Here is an 8,392-nt window from a genome sequence, read left to right on the forward strand (position 1 = left end):
CACAATTTTTATAGGAAAAAAAAGAGAAAACAAAACTTGAAAGTTTACTTTTCATATAGGAATCACACATTCTCTCAAAGGCATGCCCTGAGGGACAATTTTAGAGAGGAAGATTGCCAAAATTAGGCTGGTCTTCCTGGCCAGAAAGATAGAAACAGGAAACTGAGAACACAGATGGTGAGAAATGTCAAATCAGAAAAGATATCTTTGAATTCAGACTACAAACAGAGAGCACCAATCATCATGAAATTCTTGAAGCCATAAAAATACTTGGCTCCAAAATCAGGCTGCCTGAAGTCACTCCCAATGACAAATATTGCCCTTCCAGTTGTGCAGGCAATCAATCTTATCATCACATGGCTGTTTTTAAAACTGTGTCCTATTGCCTGTAGTTTTGTTACAGGGGTTTTTAGTACAACAGGATCTTTCTTGTCCCAGCTATGATTGGCCCACAGACCTGAGGTGCAAGACACTATCAGTCAGCAAAGGTCAACCTCTAAGCCTGTGACTCTTAGTTCCTTGCCTCAAACTAATGAAAACTAAAGATACAGACTTTAGTGCAGAAGCAACAGAGCAAGTGTATTAAAATTACAGAAAAGTGAGAAACTGAGAAAAAAATAAGAAATTAAGAAAAAGTGAGAAAAATACCTAAAAGTTGGAAGGATTCCCAAAAGAGAAAAAAAAAAAAAAGCCCCTAAAATTCCTTACATGCAGAAACTGGACAAAGCTGTGGTAATCCCTATTTGAGATAGATTAATTCTCTAGGATGTCATGAGCCAAGCCAATGGCAGGTATACACATTCTATGGCTGTCTCCTAGTCCAATCATATGCTGCCCATGTGCAGTCCATTCAGTCGGGTGACTTGTGCTTTGTTAGCTGTTGACCTTGACTATCTCCAAGCTATTAGTCATTGGCTGGGGTTGCTACGTCCGGCCTTGCAGATGTCCCAAGTGCTGTTAAATACACTAAACTCTCTGTATTCTCACAGCTACCAAGAAGCATCTGTATTGTTCTTAGAGCTCCAGTCTACAGGATGCTCTGTGGTCTTTTCCCTGGAACAGGTGGAGGCCATTTGTTAGAAGCCACCCTTACTTACAATTTACCCTCTAACAATTACCTGCATTAGAAGCAGGAATACATGAAAAGACAACAATGCTTTATATATGCACTTTAGGGTTTTGGGAAGAGGACAGGCAGCCATACTGCTGTCCTTGGCCCAAAGTCCTGTGTCTCCTCTTACCTGCTCAGTTTACCTCATATCCAGCCATGAGACTCCTTATTTATCTTCTTCAGTGCTCTCAATATTGCTGTTCTAATCTTTAATCTTCCCTTTAACTCCAGCTTCTGTACTCACTGCAACACATATAACTTGCAGTTTTGACCATGGGCCCCTCTTCACTTTAAACCTTAGCTCCTGAATCTGCTTCTTATCATCTGCTTTATCCCTACTTCCTACAGTCAAGTCTCAACACCTTTGTAACATCACATCTCAACCTAAGACTCAAGAATGTCATCTCATTTCACATAGACTAAAGCTAAAATCCTCCAAATGCCCTACAGGGCCAGCCACCCTTATGGGAGTATTCATTCTCCAGCCAATCACTTGACTAAATTTCCTCACAGCTAAACATGTATACCTTCTCAGGGTCACCATGCTTAGAAATACAGCCTAGCAAAGCCAGGCTGGTGCTCTCTTTCCTCTATCACACTCTTAACTTTTGGTAGGAGGTATTTGTATCCTCATCTCTAATCATATATACATACATGATACATGTCACCTCCTGCACAGTGAGTACTTTATTCACTGGTCAGTCTGTGTCTTCCTTATAGAATGTATAAGTTCCATAAGACAAAGTAGCTCTTCTTTACTCACTAGTTTGTTTTTTTTTTCTAAATACTTAGAACAGCAACTGAGACAGAGCAAAGGCTAAAAGAAATCCACTAGATAAATAAATAAGACACAGACTGGGTAAGAGATTTACCAAACTAAAAAGTATCAAATTCCCTAGGAAGCATCCAATTCCCTTAGATTAATCTTCTCGATGGTCTCTCTATGGAATAGGTTATTCTAGCAAACTGATAATTTGGTAAAAATGCTGAACTGAATTGGCAAGCCTCAGGAGTTAAAAAGGAAAAAAAAAACTTTAATATGGTGATACCCTTGGGAGATGAAGACAGGAGGACCAGAAGTTAAAGGATAGTCTCAGCTACATAGTGAGTTCAAGGGTAGCCATGGCTCATGGAACTGTCTAACAAAGAAACTACATTTCACAGTGGTTAAATGTTAAAAACTCAAGGAGATAATTAGAAGTGGAGAATAAAGGAGAGTAAAGAATCTCAAGTCAGCTGATAGAATCCAAAAGAAAGGGATATTACATTTGTGTTGATAAGCCAAGTTTCTTTAGTATAATCTAGTATTTTTAAATGTAAGTTTAAAATGTATGTTTATTTGAATGGTGTAAAGATATTTTTCTTGGCTTTCCACCAACTACTATTTATTTACATTCAAGATTGATTACAGTATTTTTCTCCTTCTGTGCTTCTTACAATCTTCATTACCTTCTTTAGCTTTTCATGCTAATTTTTGTTCTTTTATAGATTGTATGTTTTGTCTGCTATAACTTATTTCCATTTCAACAGCTTAATGCCTTATTTTGACAGTTTTCTACTTTTATTAACATTTCTGTGAGTATATGTTGCTTTATTTTAATCATTTACATTGAGTATTTTAAATCAGTTCCCTTAAAAGTGGGAAATTATATTAGTTTTCCCACTTTTCAAAATCTGAACTTTTTTTTTTTGAAGTTGAGATTGTCCTTCCCTTTAGATTCCTAATTAAATTTCTACATATATTAGGAAAATCCATCTAAACTAGTAGTCTTTCCAATTTGTATGTCCATTTCTTATCTTATGAAATTATGTGAGAGTGATAAGGATACATGCATTCTTGCAAGGTCCCTTTCTTAAGCAGAAAAGGTATTTTTCACTCTTAGCTACAGTCTTAGTACAAAACATGTGTGTGTTTGTTAACTTTCTGTTGCTATGAAGAAACACTCTGACCAAAAGCAACCTGGGAGGAAAGGATTTGCTTGGCTTACACTTCCCTATCACAGTTCATCATCAAAAGAAGTCAGGACAGGAACCTGGAGGTAAGAGCTGATGCGGAGACCATAGAGGAGTAGGGACTACTGGTTTGCTCCTCAGTTTGCTTAGCCTACTTTTTTTTTAGAGAACCCCAGATTATCAGCTCAGTCCTGTCCCCACCAACAATGGGCCAGGCCTCCATCTACTAATCACTAATTAAGAAAATGCCCTACAGACTTTCTTTGGGTACAGCCTGATCTTAGGAAGTCTTTTTTTTTTTTTTCAATTGAGAGTCCCTCCTCTCAAATGACTTTAGTTTGTGTTGACATAAAACTAACCAGGATAGAATGTAGGCATGCACATATGTATTTGTGCATGTGGAGCCTAGAGGGCAACCTTATGTATTTGTTCAAGCTTTTGGGTGTTGTTCCAAACCCTGGCCAACTTTTTGAGACAGTGTCTCTTACTGAGGGTAGGTAGGTAGGTTGATTAGCCAGTAATTCCAACAGCCCTGCTTGTCTCCTCAGCACTAGAATTATAACCACCTGTAGTTTTTGTTTTTGTTTTTGGTTTTTTTTTTTTTTTTTTTTTTTGTAATGCATTCCAGGAATCAAACCCAGGTCCTAAAGCTTCCAAGACACTGGCTTTACCAACTGAGCCATCTCCCCAGCCCTGTTGGATCTTTTTATGGATACTATTGTGTATATACTCTCAACCATCTTGAAGTTTCCTTCTATTCCAAGTCTGAAAGATTTTTATCATGAATGGATTTCATCTCATATTTTTTCCTGTATCAACTGGTATATATGACTTCCTCTTTAGACTACTGATTAAATTAATTTATCTCATTATATTTTTTTATTTAGTCTACTCTTTCCTCTGCTCCCCCCTCTCTGTGTGTATGTGTGTGTGTGTTAGTAGAGATTAAACCCACTATCTTATGAATGCTAAAGCATTCTACTACTGAACTATACCCTCAGCCCTCTATATTTTTATTTTGAAAGAGGATCTTGCTAAGCTCCCTGGTTTACCCTCAAATTTGTGGTCCTCCTGCCTCAACCTCTCAAGTAGTTGGGATAAGAGGCATCCTCTGCCATATTGGTACCACTGGTGGACTTCACCTACTAGGTAAGCTTCAAATATCTGCAATAAACCCTCTTCTTTGGTTTGGTAGTTTCTTGTTGAGATTTTTATGTCTGTTTGCATGAAAGATTTTAATTTGTAAGTTTGGTTTCTTTGGTTTTGCTGTACATACCAGTTGTGATGTCCATTTCATCTGATTATGTTTTATCCTACTTAAATTTTGGCAGTTTGTAAATTGCAAGAGGTCTACATCTTCCAGGTTGTAGAAATTAAGAACTAAAGTTGTCCCTGGTGGCCTCCTTTTAACTCTTTAGTGGCTGCAGAATCTACACTGACTACCTCCATTTCATTGTTGACATTGGCAATTTGTCTCTTCTTTGGCAAAAGATTTGTCAATTTTATTGATTTTTTTTCTAAGAAATACTGGCATTGATTTTCTGCTGTTTTCCTTATTTTAAATTTCATTTTATTCTGACTTTTATTAGTTCCTTCTATCAGCTCTTGAGAGCTTATTTTGCTGTTCATTTTCTAGCTTTTAAAGACCTCTTTTCTCTGATAGATTTAGTACCACAAACTTGGAAACTCTGTTGCATAAATTGTCTTGGTTTCGCTTCCTGTTGCTGTGATAAAATGCCCTGCCAAAAGCACCTTAAAGGAGAAAGGGTTCATTTGGTCACCATTCACATTAGAGTCCACGATTCATATTACAGTCCATCATTTCAGGGAAGGGAAGAAGCAGGAACTCAGCAGCTATGTCACAGCCACTCAAGAGCAGAGAAAGAATTCACATGTCCATGCCAGCCAGTTCCCAGCTCACCTTCTCCTCCTCTATAGTCCAGGACCCAAAGCCAAGGAATAGCACTACTCAATTTTAGGCCACGTCTTTCCACATCAGTTAACATTAAGACAATCCCTCAAGGACATGTCTTTGGCCAACCTGTTCCAAACAAGCCCTCACTGAGATCCTCTTCCTAAGTGACTCTAGACTGTGTTAAATTCACACACACACACTTTCATAGCTGTGTTTTTATAGCTGTTTGTACAGATTAATGTACATCTTTATTTCCCATGGAGCATCTCAATGACCTATGGGTTACTTAGAAATGTGCTCTATAATTTCTACGTTATTTAATATTTTTTTTATTCTCTTTCCATTAGTTAGTTCTAGCTTGATTTTATTCCACATAATCTTGACTCTTAGGTTTGTTGAGGATTGTTTTTATAATTCAGATAAGGTTTACATATGTGAATTTTACAATGGGTACTTACATTTATATCTGCTGTTAGTGAAGTGGTATGTAAGTATCAATTAAATCCTGTTGGCTGGATGTATTGCTTATTAGTTTTGTTAATGTTATTCATCTGTGTACTTAATAATAACTCTACTGATTACTAAGACAGACATCTCAAGTCCTCATCCACAATTATGAATTTATTTATTCTCCTTTCAATTTTGTCACATTTTCATTTTCATGTATGTTTTAAGATCCATTAGGTGAATTCATAGTCAAGACAATATATTATCTTAGTCTATTTACCTGAAGTAGCATTTGTGTAGCTCTGTTATTAAACTACTCTAGAGAGATGTGCAGAAACTTATTTTCTGCTCGCTTCATTTTTAAAGCAGTTATAGAAACCCAGCAAAAGTGAGCAAAAAATAGTTTCTGTACATCTCTCTAGAGTACATTCACTGCTGTACAAACCCATTATGCTCCACTTATCCCTTCAGAACCCTCAGAAATCACTAATGTTTTCACTGCTTTTCTGAGTTTTTAACCTGATATATTAGGTAAGATAACTGCTGTACCAAATGTACAGAAGATTGTATCCAGCTTTTGTTTTGTTTTGGTTTTTGTTTTTGTTGTTTTCTGCTATGACAAATATCTGGGAGCTCTAAGAATTGTCAGTTAAGAATCTTGGGATTGGAGCAAATTTTTTATGTGCAAAGGGCAGAATAAGCAGAAAGCAAACCTAAGGGAGATGCTGACTGCATACTAAATGTAATGTGAACTTTGAAAGTAACTCAAGGCACACCATGGAAATGGGAATTAAAACAGAAAAATGGAGAAATGCTTTGGGGAAAGCCAAAGAAATTATCAACCAAAGAAATTACCAAGTCTGCATGGGGAGAGTAAGCTCCATTGGTTAAAAGCAGTCACTGAAGATTGGGAACCTGGCTCAGTTAACAGATGCTTACCTAAGCACAAAGCCCTTGGTCCAATGCCAAGCACAGTTTCTGCATAAACTGGGTGTGGCACACAACTGTACTCTCATCACTCACAAAGTGGAAATAGAAGAATAAGGGGTTCAAAGTCATCCTTAGCTACTAAACAAGTCCAAGACCATTCTGTACTTCATGAGACCTGAAACAAAACAAAACAAAACAAAAACAAACTTAAGGATCTGGTAAAAATCGTTCCACTGAAGCATCAAGAGCCATGGCCATATTTCAGGGTATCATGAAGAAACAGACATTGTGTACAGACAGCTTGCTGGAGTAAGAATGAGACAATGTGGCAAGAGAGAGTGTTGGTATCAAAGGAGAGTTTCTATAATACAACAGAGATTTGGGCATGTTTCTGGGACAATTTTTAGCTACTGGAGAACTTGAAATCCAAGGTAGAATAAACCATTTGCAGGAAATGTAATTCTCTAGGCACAAACTGGCTATTATATTCTTATATTTTGATACTACCCAAAGAAATATATACCTCACAGGTTAAGGACTTCCTCCTTCAGCTAGGTACCACTGATCACTACCCTACAGAAACTCATCCTGTCTTTCTTAAAAACTGTGTCTAGTTTAGGCTACCAGGAAAGCAAGTCTCAGTTTCAGCAAAGCACTGGTAGCAGTCCTCATGACATCTTCACACTTCTCATCAGCTACTGTCCTACAAGGACAAACATCTTAAGTTTTGTCTGGTTTGCAACTGATTCAGCCTTAATATTAAAACTGGATTAGATTTAAAAGGCTAGGTTCAACAATCAGTCTGCTATTGGGTAAACAGAGGATTAATTGTATGGTTTCAAAGAGCCTTAAAAGAATGGCCCATTGTATCAAACTGCATCATAATCAGCAGCTAAGCAATAAAAGGGAAATAATATTCAGATGCAAAGTTAATATGATGCATGGCTGGGGAAAGGCAGAAGGCATTGGCTGGTTTGGTGGATTTAAACGAAAAGCCCAGTCATATACTTATAGCAAAAGAAAATCTAGAAGTTGCTTCATAAGAAAGATTTAAATATAAGACAATAACTTTAGGCCCTAATGAGAAGGCTGGTAACTTTCAATATCTCCTGCAATGTTCATAAATCACAATATTGATCACATATAAATTAATGCAGGAATGTATATATTTGTGTATGGGGACACATGAAACCTCATTTATAATATGAAAGTGAAATAGAAAGCAATTTTTATATTATGAACACCTAATTAAACCATTTAGCTTCTTTTTAAAAAAATCTTAAATGAATCTTGTCCTTGTGGACCTAATGTACATGAATTGTCCTTTCCATCTCTTAGTGGTGGACTACCACTCCTGCTACAGCTTCTGTATTGGCTCCCAGGTAAGAGAATTTACAAAAAGAGAGGCTGTCAAAAGTTTGTTTGTAGTCCTTTATATCCTTTCCGGTGACCAATATACCCACTGCATGTTTTATTTGGCTTTCTCCCTTGGTATACTTTGTTTGACTAGCTTTCATAAAAATCCTGCCCAAATAAGCTGAAACATCAGGCAGTAAACAGTGTATACTCTCTAAGTGAATGACTTAGTCACTGGTTATTCACTGATAACGTTTTAAAAGACTCAGTCCCATTAATTAAGACACCATGAAATATGCTCTTGAGGCAAATCTCAAATCTCAGTTGTATCAAACCAGTGAAGAGTGCAAAAGTGGGTAAGATCACATTTCATAAAATTAATAGACTTCTGTAAACCCAGCCAAACTCTAGAACAGTCTTTTCAACCTACTGCAACTGGAGAACAACCTGGTTTACTTTTAGAAATACAGCCAGGAATATGCATGTCTCTTTTGTCTGTAGTGAGGGGTGGTGATCATTGCGTTTAAAAATTTGGGTAGGTCCTGAGGCATTCAAGAACCTATTCTCTGAGAGCTTGGATTGCAGGTCTGTAGCCACCATGCTGGTACTGTTTCATACCCTTCATGTACAGCTGGGGCTTGGGAATCCACACTCCACAGGTTAAGGCTATGAACAAGCAC

The sequence above is a fragment of the Phodopus roborovskii genome, unplaced genomic scaffold (genome assembly GCF_943737965.1).
Source record: "Phodopus roborovskii unplaced genomic scaffold, PHOROB, whole genome shotgun sequence".
NCBI classification, from domain to species: Eukaryota; Metazoa; Chordata; class Mammalia; order Rodentia; family Cricetidae; genus Phodopus; species Phodopus roborovskii.